Raw genomic sequence first — 14,773 nt, forward strand, 5'->3', positions numbered from 1 at the left:
TTTAGGGGTTTAGGGTTTAGGTTTTGTAGTTTAGGGTTTTAGGTTTAGGGTTTAGTGTTTAGGAGTTTAGGTTTTTAGGGTTAGGGTTTAGGGTTTAGGGTTTAGGGTTTAGGGTTTGAGTTGTAGTTTTTAGGGTTTAGGGTTTTAGGGTTTAGGGCTTTTAGGCGTTTTAGGTTCTAGGTTTAGGGTTAGGGTTTTAAGGTTCTAGGGTTTAGCGGTTTGGGTTTAGGGTTTTAGGGTTTAGGGTTAGGGTTTTAGGTTTTTAGGTTTAGGGTTTAGTGTTTAGGGTTTAGGTTTAGGCGTTTTAGGGTTTAGGTTTAGGGGTTTCAGGGTTTTAGGGTTTAGGTTTAGGTTTTTAGGGTTTAGGGTTTAGGGGTTTTAGGTTTTTTAGGGTTTAGGGGTTTAGGTTTTATGGTTTAGCGGTTTAGGGTTTAGGGTTTAGGGTTTAGGGTTTAGGTTAGGGTTTTAGGGTTAGGGTTTAGGGTTAGGGTTTAGGGTTTAGGGTTTAGGGTTCTAGAGGTTTAGGGTTTAGGGTTTAGGGTTTTAAGGTTTAGGGTTTAGGGTTAGAGTTTAGGGTTTAGGGTTTAGGGTTTAGGGTTTAGGGTTTAGGGTTTTAGGTTTAGGGTTTAGGTTTAGGTTTAGGTTTAGGGGTTTAGGGTTTAGGTTTAGTTAGGGTTTATATGGGTTTAGGGTTTAGGGTTTAGCGGTTTTAGGGTTTAGGGTTTAGCGGTTTTTAGGGTTTTAGGGTTTTAGGGTTTACGGGTTTAGGGTTTAGGGTAGGGTTTAGTGTTTAGGGTTAGGGTTTAGGGTTTAGTTTTTTAGGGTTTAGGGTTCTAGGGATTTAGGTTAGGGTTTTAGGTTTAGGTTTAGGGTTTAGGGTTTACGGGTTTAGGGTTTAGGGTTTAGGGCTTTAGGGTTAGGGTTTAGGTTTAGGGTTAGGGTTTAGTTTAGGGTTTAGTTTAGGTATAGGGTTTAGGTTTAGAGGTTTAGGGTGGTTAGGGTTTAGGGTTAGGTTTAGGTTTAGGGTTTAGGGTTTAGGGTTTAGGGTATTTTTTTTAGGGTTTATGTGGTTTAGCGTTAGGGTATAGGGTTTAGTTTTAGGGTTTAGGGTTTTAGGTTTAGGGTTTAGCGGCTTTAGGTTTAGGGTTAGGTTTAGGTTTAGGGTTCTAGGTTTAGGTTTGGGTTTTAGGTTAGTTTAGGTTTAGGTTTAGGTTTAGGCGTTTAGGGTTTAGTTAAGGTTTAGGGTTTAGGGTTAGGGTTAGTTTTAGGTTTAGGGTTTACCTCCGCTCATGTTTAGGGTTTAGTGGTTTTAGGTTTATTAGGGTTTAGGGGTTTTAGGGTTTAGGGTTTAGGGTTAGGTTTAGGGTTTATGGTTTGGGTTTTAGGGGTTTAGGGGTTTTAGGGTTTTAGGGTTTAGGGTTTTAGGGTTTTTTAGGGTTTAGGGTTTTAGTGTTAGGGTTTAGGGTTTAGGTGTAGGGTTTAGGTTTTAGGTTTAGGTTTAGGGTTTAGGGTTTTAGTAGGTTTTAGGGTTTAGGGTTTTAGGGTTTAGGTTTAGGTTAGGGTTTTAGGGTTTGAGGTTTAGGTGTTACGGGTTTAGGTTTAGGTTTAGGTTTAGGGTTTAGGGTTTAGGTTTAGGGTTTTTAGGTTTAGGGTTTAGGTTTAGGGTTAGGGTTTTAGGGTTTAGGGTTTAGGGTTTAGGGATTTAGGGTTTAGGGTTAGGGTTTAGGGTTTAGGGTTTTAGGTTTAGGGTTAGCGGTTTAGGTTTTAGTCGTTCTAGGGTTTAGGGTTAGGGTTTAGGGTTTAGGTTTAGGGTTTTTAGGGTTTAGGTTTAGGGTTTAGGTTTAGGGTTTAGGTTTAGGTTTAGTTTAGGGTTTAGGGGTTTTAGGGTGTTAGGTTTAGGGTTAGGTTTAGGTTAGGTTTTAGGTTTATGTTTAGGTTAGGGTTTTAGCGTTTAGGGTTTAGGGTTTAGGCGTTTAGGTTTAGGGTTTTAGGGTTTTAAGGGTTTAGGGTTTTAGGGTGTTAGGGTTAGGGTTTAGGGGTTTTAGGGTTAGGGTTTAGGGTTTAGGTAGGTTTAGGGTTTAGGGTTTAGGTTTTAGGGTTTAGGGTTTTAGCGGGTTTAGGGTTTAGGGTTAGGGTGTAGGGTTTAGGGTTTAGGGTTGTAGGGTTTAGGTTTAAGGTTTTAGGGTTTAGTTTAGTTTAGGGTTTAGGGTTAGGTTTAGGTTTTAGGTTTAGGTTTAGGTTTAGGGTTTAGGTTTAGGGTTTAGGGTTTAGGGTTTAGGGTTTAGGGTTTAGGGTTTTAGGGTTTAGGTTTAGGTTTAGGGTTTAGGGTTTAGGGTTTTAGGTTTAGGGTTTTAGGTTTAGGTTTTAGGGTTTAGGGTTTAGGGTTAGGGTTTAAGGGTTTAGGGTTCTAGGGTTTAGGGTTTAGCGTTTTAGGGTTTAGCGTTTAGGGGTTTAGGGTTTTAGGTTTAGGGTTTAGGGTTTTAGGGTTTAGGGTTAGGTTTTAGGGTTCTTAGGTTTAGGGTTTAGGTTTTAAGGGTTTAGGGTTTTTAGGGTTTAGGGTTTAGGGGTTTTAGCGGGTTTAGGGTTTAGGGTTTAGCGGTTTTAGTTTAGGGTTTCAGGGTTTAGGTTTAGGTTAGGGTTAGGGTTTAGAGGGTTTAAGGGTTAGGTTTAGGGTTTAGGTTTAGGTTTTAGGGGTTTAGGGTTTAGGGTTTTAGGGTTTAGGGTTTAGGGTTTTAGGGTTTAGGGTTTAGGTTTAGGGTTTAGGGTTTAGGGTTAGGGTTTGAGTTAGGTTTAGTTTTGGGTTTTAGGGTTTAGGTTTAGGTTTAGGTTTAGGGTTAGGGTTTAGGTTTAGGGGTTTTAGGTTTAGGTTTAGGGTTTAGGTTTAGGGTTTTAGGGTTTAGCGGTTTCAGGGTTTAGGGTTTTAGGGTTTAGCGGTTAAGGGTTTAGGTTTAGGGTTTAGGTTTAGGGTTTAGGGTTTAGGGTTACGGGGTTTAGCGGTTTAGGGGTTTAGGTTAGGTAGGGTTTAGGGTTTAGGGTTTAGGTTAGTTTAGGTTTAGTGTTTAGGTTTAGGGTTAGGGTTTAGGGTTAGGCGTTTTAGGGTTTAGGGTTTAGGGTTTAGGTTTCTTAGGGGTGTAGGGTTTAGGGTTAGGGTTTTAGGGTTTAGGGTTTTAGGTTTAGGTTAGGGTTCTAGGTTAGGTTTAGGGTTTAGGTTTTAGTTTAGGGTTTAGGGGTTTAGGGTTTAGGGTTTTAGGGTTTTAGGGTTTAGGGTTTAGGTTTTAGGTTTAGGGTTTAGGGTTTCGGGTTTAGGGTTTAGGTTTAGGGTTTTAGGGTTTAGGGTTAGCCGGTTAGGTTTAGGGTTTAGGGTTTAGGGGTCTAGGTTTTAGGGTTTAGGGTTTAGGGTTTAGCGGTTTAGGTTAGGGTTTAGGGTTTAGGGTTTAGGGTTTAGGTTTAGGGTTTAGGGTTTAGGGTTTAGGTTAGGGTTTAGGTTTAGCGGTTTAGGGGTTTTTTAGGGTTTAGGGTTTTTAGTGGTTTAGAGGTTTTTAGCGGTTTTAGGGTTTTAGGGTTTAGCGGTTTAGGGTTTAGGGTTTAGGGTTTAGGGTTTAGTGTTTAGGTTTAAGGGTTTAGGTTAGGGTTAGGTTAGGGTTTAGGTTTATGGGTTTAGGTTATAGGGTTTAGTAGGTTTAGGGTTTAGGTTAGGGATTTAGGGTTTAGGTTTAGTTTTAGGGTTTAGAGTTTAGAGTTTAGGGTTTAGGGTTTAGGGTTAGTTAGGGTTTAGGGTTTAGGGTTTAGGGTTTAGGGTTTAGTTTGGTTATAGGGGTTAGGAGTTTAGGTTTTAGGGTTTAGAGGTTTAGGGTTAGTGGATTTTAGGGGTTTAGGTTTAGTGTTTAGGGGTTTAGGGGTTTAGAGTTAGGGTTTAGGGTTTAGGTTTAGGGTTTAGGTTATAGGTTTAGTGTTAGGGTTTAGTTTAGGGTTTAGGGTTTAGAGAGTTTAGGTTTAGGTTTAGGGTTTAGGGTTTAGGGTTTAGGTTTTAGGGTTAGGGGTTTAGAGGTTTTAGCGTTTAGGGTTTAGCGGGTTTAGGGTTTAGGGTTTAGGAGTTTTAGAGGTTATGGTTTATAAGGGTTTTAGGTTTAGAGGTTTAGGGTTGTAAGTTTAGGGTTTAGTGTTTAAGGGTTTAGCGGAATTAGAGTTAGGGTTTAGAAATTTAGTTTTAGGTTAGGGTTTAGAGGTTTTAATGGGGTTTAAGGTTAGGTGTTTAGTGGTTGGGTTTAGAGGTTTAGTGGTTTAGGTATAGGGTTTCAGTGGCACGGGTTTATGGTTTCCAGGGTTTTAGGGATTAGGTTTAGGGCTTTAGGTGGTTTGTTGTGTAGTCTGCCAGGCGCGCGTATTCATTTTCTAGAGATTTAGGGTTTAGGGTTTAGGTTTAGGGTTTAGGTTTAGGGTTTAAGGATTAGGTTTAGGGTTTAAGGGTTTAGGTTTTGGTTAGGGTTTAGGGTTTTAGAGGTTTAGTGGTTGAGGGTTTCAGGGTTTAGTGGTTTAGGGTTATAGAGGTTTAGTATTAGGGTTTAGGTGTTAGTTTAGGTTTTAGGTTTAGGGTTGTATGAGGTTAGGGTTTAGGACGTTAAGGGCTTTAGGGTTTAGGGGTTTTAGAGGTTTAGGGTTTAGCCGGTTTAGGGTTTAGGGTTTTGACGCGTTTAGCGGGTTTCAGGTTTAGGGTTTACGCGGTTTAGAGGTTATAGGTTCTAGGGTTTAGGTTTAGGGTTTAGCGGTTTAGGGTTTAGGGCTTAGGAGGTTTAGGAGGTTTAGGGTTAGTCAGGTTTAGGGTTTTTAGGGTTTAGAGTTAGGGTTTAGGGTTAGTGGTTTAGGGTTTAGGTTTTAGGCTTATAGGGTTTAGGTTTGCAGAGGTTTAGGGTTAGGGGTTTATTCAACCGTGGTTTAGGGTTTAGGGTATTAGGGGTCTTAGTGTTTAATGCGGTTTACGGGTTTTAGAGTTATAGGGTTTTAGGGTTTAGGGTTTTAGGGTTAGGATTAGGTTAGGGTTTAGTGGTTTTAGGTTAGGGTTTAGGTTTAGTGGTTAGGTTTAGGGATATTGGTTTTAGGTCTAGGAGGTTCTTAGGTTTTAGGGTTTAGGGTTAAGGGTTTTAGGTATTTTTAGGTTTTTAGGTATTTAGGGTTTTAGGGTTTTGTTTTTAGAGCTTTAGGGTTTTAGGGTTTAGGGTTTAAGGGGTTTTAGGTAGGTTAGGGTTTAGGTGTTAGGGTTTAGGGTTTAGGTTTTAGGTTATAGGTATTAGGGTTTAGGGTTTAGGGTTTAGGGTTTGAGGGGATTTAGCGGTTTAGGATTTTTAGGGTTATAGGGTATTAGGGTTTAGGGTTTAAGGTTTAGGGTTTAGACTTGGGTTTTTAGGTTTAGGGTAGGGTTTTAGGGTTTTAGGGTTGTTTAAGGTTTTGAGTTTTAGGGTTTTAGGTTTTAGGTTTTAAGTTTTAGGGTTTTAGGGTTTTAGGTTTAGGGTTTTAGGGGTTTAGGGTTTAGGGTTTAGGTTTAAGGGTTTAGGGTTTAGGGTTTAGAGGTTTTATGGGTTTAGGGTTTATTGGTTAGGGTTTAGGGTTTAGGGATTTTAGGGTAGTTGGTTATAGGTTTAGGTTTTAGTGGTTTAGGTGGTAGTTTTAGGGATTTAGGTATTAGGGCTTAGGTTTAGTTTAGCGGGTTTAGGGTTTAGGTTTAGGGTTTAGGGTTTAGGATGTTAGGGTTTAGGCTTTAGAGTTTTAGGTTTAGGGTTTAGTGGATTTAGGGTTTAAGTGGTTTAGAGGTTTAGGGTTTAGGGGTTTAGGTTTAGGGTATTAGGGGTTTAGGGTTCTAGGGTTTAGGTGTTTAGAGGGTTTTACGGGTTTAGCGGTTTAGGGTTAATAGGGTTTTAGGGTTTAGGGTTTAGGTTTAGGGTTTAGGGTGTTAGTTTAGGGTTTAGGGTTAGGTTTAGGTTTAGTGGTTTAGGGTTTAGGGTTTAGGGGGGTTTTTAGGGATTTAGTGTTTTAAGGGTTTTAGGTGTTTAGGGTTTAGGTGTTTAGGTTTTAGGGTTTAGGTTTAGAGGTTTAGGGTCTTAGGGTTTAGGGTTTAGGGTTTTAGGGTTAGGGTATTTAGGTTTTAGGGTTTAGGGTTAGGGTTTAGGGTTTACGGTTTAGGGTTTTAGGGTTTAGGTTTTAGGGTTTAGGGTTTAGTGGTCTTAGTTTAGGTTAGGGTTTCGGGTTTAGGGTTTAGGTTTTTAGGGGTTTAGGTTTAGCGTTTAGTTTAGGGTTTAGGGTTTAGTGTTAGGGTTTAGGGTTATAGGTTTAGGTTTAGGTTTAGGGTTTAGGGTTTAGGTTTAGAGGTTTAGGGTTTAGGTTTATGTAGGGTTTAGGGTTTAGGGTATAGGTTTAGTTTTCAGGTTTTTAGGGTTTAGGGTTAGTAGTTTAGGGTTTAGGGTTTAGGGTTAGGTTTCAGGTTTAGGTTTTAGGGTTTTAGGGTTAGTGAGGTTTAGAGGTTTAGTGGTTAGGGTTTAGGTTTAGGGTTTAGGGCTTTAGGTTTTAGTTCGGAATATTAGGGTTTAGGGTTTAGGGTGTTAGAAGGTATTAGGGTTTAGGGTTTTGAGGCGGTTTAGGGTGTAGTTTAGCGGTTTAGGGTCTTTAGGGTTTTAGGGTCTTTAGGTTTTAGGGTTTTAGGGTTTAGAGGTTTAGGGTTAGCTGTTTATAGGTTTAGGGGTTTAGCGGTTTAGGGTTTAGGGGTTTAGGAGTTTAGGGTAGAATTTAAGGGGTTATTAGGGGTTTGGGTTTAGGGTTTATGTGGCTTTAGGGTTTTAGCGGTTTAAGAAGAGTTTTAGGGTTTAGGGTTTAGGTTTTATGGGTTTAGGGGTTTAGCGGTTTAGAGTTTAGGGTTTGATGTTTAGGGGTTTAGTTTAGGGTTTAGTTAGGTTTTAGCGTTTATGGTCTTAGGGTTTTTAGTGGTATATAGGTTTGGTTTAGGTTTTAGTTTATTGGTTTAAGGGTTTAGGGTTTAGGGTATTAGGGTTTCAGGAGGTGTTATTTTTTTTAGGGTTTAGTTTAGAGGTTTAGGGTTTTAGGTTTTAGTGGGTTTAGGTTAGCGGTTTAGGGTTTTAGGGTTTAGGATTTAGGTTTAGTTAGGTAGTGGTTTAGGGTTTAGGGTTTAGTGTTTATGGGTTTATGGATTTAACGAGTTTAGCCCTGGTTTAGGGTTTAGGTTTAGGGTTCTAGGGTTTAGGTTTAGGGTTTTTTAGGGTTTTTAGGGTTTAGGGTTTTAGGTTCTAGGTTAGGGTTAGGGTTTAAGGGGTTTTAGGGTTTAAGGAGATTAGGGTTTTAGAGTTTTAGGGTTTAGTGTTAGGGTTTTAGCGCGTTTAGGGTTTAGGGTTTAGGGTTAGGGTTAGCCGGGTTTAGGGTTTAGGTTTTAGTCGAGTTTAGGGTCTAGAAGAGGTTTGAGGGGTTTAGGGTTTAGCGTTTAGGGTTTTAGGGTTTAGTAGTATATAGGGTTTAGGGGTTTAGGGTTTAGGGTTTAGGGTTTAGAGGGTTTAGGTTTAGGGTTTAGGGGTTTATAGTATCAGAGTTTAGTGAATTTAGGGGTTTAGGGGTTTAGAGGGTATTAGGGTTTAGGGTTTAGAGGTTTAGGGTTACGGGTTATAGAAGGTTTTAGGTTATAGGTATTTGTAGATTATAGGGTTTAGGGTTTAGGGTATTAGTTTAGGGTTAGGTTATAGTAGTTTAGGGTTTAGGGGTTTTAGGGGTTTAGTGGTTAGAGGTTTAGGGTTTTAGAGGGTTATAGGGTTAGTGTTTAGGGTTTAGGTTTAGCGGGTTCTATGGGTTTAGGGTTTAGACGGTTAGGGTTTAGCGTTGAGGTTTAGGGTTAGGGTTTTAGGGTTTTAGTAGGTTTAGGGTTTAGGTTTACGGTTTAGGTTTAGGGTTTTAGGGGATAGGGTTTAGGGTTTAGGTTTAGGGTTTAGGTTTAGGGTAGGTTTAAGGTTTAGGATTTAGGGTTGGATTTTAGGGTTTTAGGTTTAGGGGTTCTAAGGTTTTAGGGGTTTAGAGGTTTAGGGTTTAGCGTTAGACTGGGTTTTAGGGGTTTAGGGTTTAGGTTTAAGGGTTAGGTTTAGGGTTTAGGTTTAGGGTTTAGGGTTTAAGGTTTTAGGGTAGTGTTTTACGGTAGGGTTTAGAGGTTTTAGGGTTAGGGTTTAGGAGTTTAGGGTTTTAGAGTTTAGGTTAGGGTTTAGGGTTTAAGGGTTAGAGGTTTAGGGTTTAGGGTTTAGGGTTTAGGGTTTAGGGTTTAGGTCTCGTAGTGAATTTAGGTGTTAGGTTTAGGGTTTAGGTTTTAGGGGTTTAGAGGGTTCTTAGAAGGTTAGTTTAGGTTAGGGTTATATGCAGAGATTAGGGTTTGTTAGCGTTTAAGTTTAGGTTTAGAGGTTTAGGGTTTAGGTTTAGGGTTATAGGGTTTTAGGGTTTAGGGCTATAGCGGTTTAGGGTTAGGGGTTTTAGGGTTTAGGAATTTAGGATTTAGGTTTAGGTTTAGGTGTTTAGGGTTTAGGGTTTAGTTAGGGATTTTAGGTTTAGGTTTAGGTTTAGGTTTAGAGGTTTAGAGATTAGGTTTAGGGTTTTGAGGGTTTAGGTTTATGGGTTAGGGTTTAGGGTTTAGGTGTTTTAGGGTTAGGGTTTGTTTAGGGTTTAGTTTTAGGGTTTAGGGTTTACAGGTTTAGGTTTAGCCAGGTTTAAGGTTTAGTTTAGGGTTTAAGGGTTTAGGGTTTAGGTTTACGAGTTAGGGTTTAGGTTTAGGTCTATAGAGGTTTAGGGTTTAGGGTTTATGTTTTAGGTTTAGTAGTTTAGGTTTAGAGGTTTAGGGTTGGGTTTTAGGTTTAGGTTTAGGGTTCTAGGGATTTAGGGTTTAGGCGGTTTAGCGCGTATATAAGGTTTTCACGCATTTAGGTGTTGGTGGTTTAGGGTTTTAGTGGTTGTTAGGTTTAGGTTTAGGGTTTAGGGTTTAGGTTTTAGGGTTTGTAGGGTTTAGCGGTTTAGGGTTTTAGGGTTTTTAGGTTTTTAGGTTTTAGGGTTTAGATTGTTCAGGGTTTTTAGGTTTTAGGGTTAGGTTTATAGTTTAGGGTTTAGGTTTAGGGTTCAGGGTTTTAGTGGTTTTAGGGTTAGATTGGTTTAGTGGTTTAGGGTTTTAGGGGTTCGTAGGGTTTAGCGGGTTTATGGGGTTTAGGGTTTTTAGGTTTTAGGGTTTAGGTTTAGGGTTTAGGTTTAGGATTTAGTGTTTGTAGAGGTTTTAGGCGTTTTAGTGGTTTAGGGTTTAGCGGTTTAGGGTTTAGGGTTGGTAGTGGTTAGGTTTAGAGGTTTAGGGTTATAGGGTTTTTAGCGGTTGTGGGTTGTAGCGGTTTAGGGCGGTCTTTAGGGTATTACGGGTTCTTAGGGCTTTAGGGTTTAGAGTTAGGGTTTAGGGTTTGGGTTTAGGGGATTTAGTTTTAGGGTTTTAGGGTTTAGGTTTAGGTTGTTTAGGGTTTAGGGTTTAGGGTTAGGTTTAGGAGTTTTAGGGTTTATGTGTTTAGGGTTTAGGGTTTAGGTTAGTGATTTAGGGTTTAGGGCTTTAGGGTTTTAGGTGTTTTAGTGTTTAGGTTTGGGTTGTGTAGCGGTTTAGGGTAGTGGTTTTAGAAGGTTTAGGGCTTTAGGTTTAGGGTTTAGGGTTTTAGGGATTTAGCGGTTTATGGATTTTAGGTTGGGTAGTGATTTAGGTATAGGGTTTAGGTTTTAGGGTTTAGGTTTAGGGTTTAGGTTTAGTGTTTAGGGTTTGAGGGGTTTAGGGGTTAGGAGTGGTTTTAGCGGTTTAGGGTTTAGGGTTTAGGGGGTTTAGGGTTTAGGGGTTTAGTTTTAGGTTTAGTTTTAGTGGTTAGGGTTAGGGTTTTAGGTTTTAGGGTATTTAGGTTTTAGGGTTTTAGGGTTTAGGTTTTAGGTTTTAGGGTTTAGGTTTAGGGTTTAGGGGTTTACGTTGGGGTTTTTAGTAGGTTTAGGTTTCGGGTTTTAGTAGGTTTAGGGTTTAGTTCAGGAGGTTTAGGGTTTAGTAGGTTTAGAGTTTATGGGTTTTCAGGGTTTAGGGTTTAGGGTTTAGGGTTAGGGTAGGGTTTAGCGGTTTATGGGTTTTTAGGGTTTAGGTTCTTATTTAGTTTAGGGTTTAGGGTTTAGGGTTTAGGTTTAGGTTAGGGTTTAGTGTTTAGTTTTAGGTTTCAGGGTAGGGTTAGGGTTTAAGGGTTTTAGGGTTTAGGGTTTAGGTTTATTAGGTTATAGGGTTAGGGTTTTAGGGTTTAGGGTTTAGGGTTTAGGGTTTATGTGGTTAGGGTTATAGGGTTTAGGGTTTAGCGGTTTAGGGTTTAGGCGTTTTAGGGGTTTAGGTTTAGGGTTTGAGGGTTTAGGGTTTAGGGTTTAGGGTTTAGTGGTTTAGGGTTTTAGAGCGTTAGGTTTTAGGGGTTTAGGGGTTTGAGGGTTTTAGGGTTTAGTGTTAGGGTTTAGGGTTTTAGGGTATTAGGTTTAGGGTTTAGGTTTAGGGTCAGAAAACCTATTTAGGTTTAGGGTTATAGGGTTTAGGTGTTACGAGGGTTTAGGGTTCTAGAGGTTAGCGGTAGTTAGGGTTTAGCGGGGTTTAGGGTTTAGCTGGTTTAGGGTTTAGCGGTTTAGGGTTGTAGTGGTTTAGGGTTTAGAGGTTTAGGGTTTAGGTTTAGCGGTTTAGGTTTTAGCTTTTAGGGTTTAGAGGTTTAGGGTTTAGGATTTAGGTTTAGGTTAGGGTTTAGAGGTTGTATGGTTTAGTCGTGTTATAGGGTTTTAGGTTTAGGCGGTTTAGGTTTAAGGGTTTAGGGTTTAGGTTTAGTTTAGGGTAGGTTAGTGTTTAGGGTTTAGGGTTTAGGGTTTAGGGTTTAGCGGTTTAGGTTCTCTCAGGGTTTAGTGGTTTGTGGGGTTAGGTTTAGGGTTTAGGGTTTAGGGTTTTAGGTTTTAGTCCGGTTCTTAGGGTTCTAGGTTTCTAGGGTTCTCAGAGGTTTAGTGGTTTAGGGGTTTAGGTTTAGGTTAGCGTTTTAGGGTTTTAGGTTTAGAGTTTAGGGGTTTTAGGGTTAGCGGGTTTAGCGGTTCTTAGTAGGTTTTAGGGTTTAGGGTTTAGGTTAGGGTTTTATGGGTTTTAGTGGTTTAGGGGTTATAGGGGTATAGGGTTTTAGGGTTTAGGGATTTAGCGGTTTAGGTTATTAGGTTTTAGGTTTAGGGTTTAGGGTTTAGGCTTTAGGGGTTTAGGATTTAGGGGTTTAGTGGTTTAGGGTTTAGGTGGTTTAGGGTTTAGGGTTTAGTTTAGGGTTCTAGGGTTGTAAGCGGTTTAGCGGTTTAGGGTTTAGGGTTTACAGGTGGTTTGAGGTTTTAGGGGTTTATTGTTGTTTCAGGTGTAGGGTTTAGAGTTTAGCCGGTTTAGGGTTTTAGGGGTTTAGAGGTTCAGTTGGGTTTAAGGAGGTTTAGGGTTTAGGGTTTGGGGTTCTTTAGGTTTTACGGGTATTAGGGTTTAGGTTTAGGGTTTAGTTAGGGGTTTAGTGGTTTTTAGGTTTAGGGTTTAAGTTAGGATTTAGGTTTAGGGTTTAGTTGGTTATAGGTTTTAGGGTTAGGTTTAGGGATTTAGGGTTTGAGGGTTAGGGTTTAGGGTTAGGTTGAGTGGTTTAGGGTTTAGGGAGGTTTAGTGGTTTACGCGGTTTAGAGTTTAGGTTTATGCGGTTTTAGAGTTTAGGGTTTAGGGTTTTAGGTTTTATGTGGGATTGTAGCGTTAGGGTTTAGGGTTGATGGATTTGTAGGGGTTTAGCGTTTAGGGGTTTAGGGTTTAAGGTTAGGGTTTAGGTTTAGAGGTTTAGACTACCTAGTAGGGTTTAGGTTTATGTGGTTTAGGGTATATAGGGTTTAGGGTTTAGGTTTAGTTGGTTTAGAGGTTTAGAGGTTTTAGTGGTTTAGGCGTTAGGGCTTTAGGTTTATGGGGTTTTTTTAAGGGTTTAGGGTTTAGTTTAGTGGTTTTAGGGTTTAGGTTTAGTGGTTTAGAGGGATTTAGGGTTTTAGTTTAGGTGTCTGTAGGGTTTAGGGTTTAGGTTTAGGGTTTAGAGTTTTAGGTTTAGGTTTAGGGTTTAGGGGTTTAGGGTTATGGGTTTAGGGTTTAGGGTTTTGTGAGAGTTTAGGGTTGGTTAGGTTTAGGGTATGAGGTTTAGGGTTTAGAGGTTTTTAGTGGTTTAAGGTTTACTGGTTATAAGGGTTTAGGGGTTTTAGGAGGTTTTTAGGGTTTAGGTTTAGCGGTTTAGGGTTTTCAGGGTTTAGGGTTTCTAGGATGTTAGCGGTTAGGGTTTAGGGTTTAGCGGTTCTAGAGCGTTTCAGGTCTTTAGTGTCTAGGGTTTTAAGAGGGTTTAGGGTTTAGGTTTAGGGATAGGGTGTTTAGGTGGTGGTTAGTGGTTTAGGTTTAGCGGTTTAGGGTATTAGGGTTTAGGTGTTAGTTATTAGAGTTAGGAGTTTTTAGAGCGGTTTAGGGTTTAGGGTGTTAGGGTTTAGTAGTTTTAGGTTTAGGGTTTTTAGGGTTTAGGTTTAGTTTAGGTTAGGGTTTAGTTAGGGTTTAGGTTTAGGGTTTATGGTTTTAGGGGTTAGTGGTTTAGGGTTTATTTAGGGGTTTTAGAGGTTAGGGTTTAGTCGGTTTAGGTTAAGGGTTTAGTCGGTTTAGGTTTAGGGTTTAGGGTTTAGGTTTTAGGGTTTAGGGTATTAGGGTTTTCAGAGTTAGCGGTTTAGGGTTTAGGTTTGGGTTTTTTGGTTGTAGGCGTTTAGGGTCTTAGGGTTTCAGGGTTTAGGTTTAGGGTTAGGCGTTTAGTGGTTTTAAGGTTTAGGGTATATATAGAGGTTTTAAGTGTTTAGGGTTTTAGGTTTAAGGTTTAGGGTTTAGTTTAGGGTTTAGAGGTTTAGGTTTAGGCGGTTTTGGTGGTTTAGTGTTTAGGTTTAAGGTTCTAGGGTATTAGGGGTTTTAGGGTTTAGGGTTCAGGTTTAGGGTATTAGGGTTGGGGTAGTGGGCGTTTAGGGTTTAGGTGTGTAGGATTTAGTTTAGGGTTTGTGTAGGTTTGGCGGGTTTAGAGGTTTAGTTTAGGGTTTAGGTTTAGGGTTAGGGAGTTTAGGGTTAATAGGTTAGTGGTAGGGTTTAGAGGGGGTATTTTTTTGTAGGTTTTAAGGGTTATGTCGGTTTAGACCGTGTTGAGACTTTGAGAGCGTTTAGGGTTTAGTGGTTTAGGGTTTAGGTCTTTAGGGGTTTTAGTTGTTTATGGGTTTAGGGGTTTGAGGTTTTAGGTTTCTTAGGGTTTAGCTGGCTTTAGCGGTTTAGGTTATAGGTTTAGCTGTTATTTAGGGTTTATGGTTTTAGGGTTTAGGTTTAGGGTTTAGTATTAGGTTTACGTGGTTTTAGGGTATTAGGGTTTACAGATTTTTAGGGTTTAGGGTTAGACGGTCTCTTAGAAGTTTAGGGTTTTAGGGTTTAGGGTTTAATGGTTTAGGGTAGTGGGTTTTAGGGTTTAGGTTTAGGGTTTCGTGTTTTAGGTTAGGGTTTAGGGTTTAGGGATTTAGGGTTTTAGGTTTACGGGTTAGAGGTTTAGAGTTTAGGTTAGGGTTTAGCCGGTTTAGCGGTTTAGACGTTAGGGTTTAGGGTTGTAGGGTTAGGGGTTAGGGTTTAGGGTTTAGGGTTTAGGGTTCTAGGGGATTTTAGGGTTAGCCGTAAGGTTTAGGGTTGTAGGGTTGTGTAAGGGTTTGAGGTGTTGTAGGTTTAGCCGTGTTTAGAGTTTAGGGTTAGGGTTTTAGGGTTTGGGTTGTGGTTTAGTGGTTTAGGGTTTTAGGTTTAGGGTTTAGTGGATTTATAGGGTTTAGCTTAGGTTTAGGTTTCAGGTTAGCGCTCTGTAGGGTTTAGGGATTTAGGTTTTACGGTTTAGAGGTTTAGTTTAGGTTTAGGTTTAGGGTTTAGGGTTTGGGTTTAGACGGATTTAGGTTTGAGTTTAGGTTTATTAGGGTTAGTTGTATGTGGTTTAGTGGTTTTAGGTTTAGGGTTTAGGTGGTTTAGGGTTTGTTAGGGTTTAGGTGGCTTTAGCGGTTTTTAGGTTAGGTTTGTAGGGTTTAGTGGTGTTAGTTTTAGGTTTTTTAGGTTTAGTTGTAGGTTTAGGTTGAGTTTAGGGTTTAGGGTTTAGGGTTTAGGTTTTAGGTTTAGAGGGTTCGGTAGGTTTAGGTTGGGTTAGGGTTTAGTTAGGTTTAGGGTTTTAGGGTTAGGTTTAGGGTTTAGGGTTTAGGGTTTAGAGGTTAGCTCGTTTAGGCGGTATTAAGGTTTAGGGTTAGCGGTTTTAGGTTTAGGGTTTCAGGTTTAGGTTTGAGGTTAGGGTTAGGGTTTGACTGGGTTTAATGTGGTGTCTCGAGGGGTTGTGTGAGCGGCTTTAGGGTTTTGTATGGTTAGGGGCTTACGGTTTAAGTGTTGTTGAGAGCGCGTTTAGTTTTGAGGGTTTACAAAGGTATTAGGTTGTAGGGTTTAGGTTTAGGGTTTAGGGTCGTTAGGCGCTCTTTGAGGTTTAGAGTTCTTAGTTTAGGTTAGTTTAGTTTAGTTTAAGGGTTTAGGTTTAGGTTTAGTGGGTTTGTTATGGTTAGTGTTTAGGTGTTTAGGGTTTTAGGTTTGTGTGTAGGGTTGAGGTTAGTGAAGTTTAGGTGTTAGGTTTGACTATGACGTGTTCGCGCGCCG

The sequence above is a fragment of the Ananas comosus genome, linkage group 19 (genome assembly GCF_001540865.1).
Source record: "Ananas comosus cultivar F153 linkage group 19, ASM154086v1, whole genome shotgun sequence".
NCBI lineage: Eukaryota > Viridiplantae > Streptophyta > Magnoliopsida > Poales > Bromeliaceae > Ananas > Ananas comosus.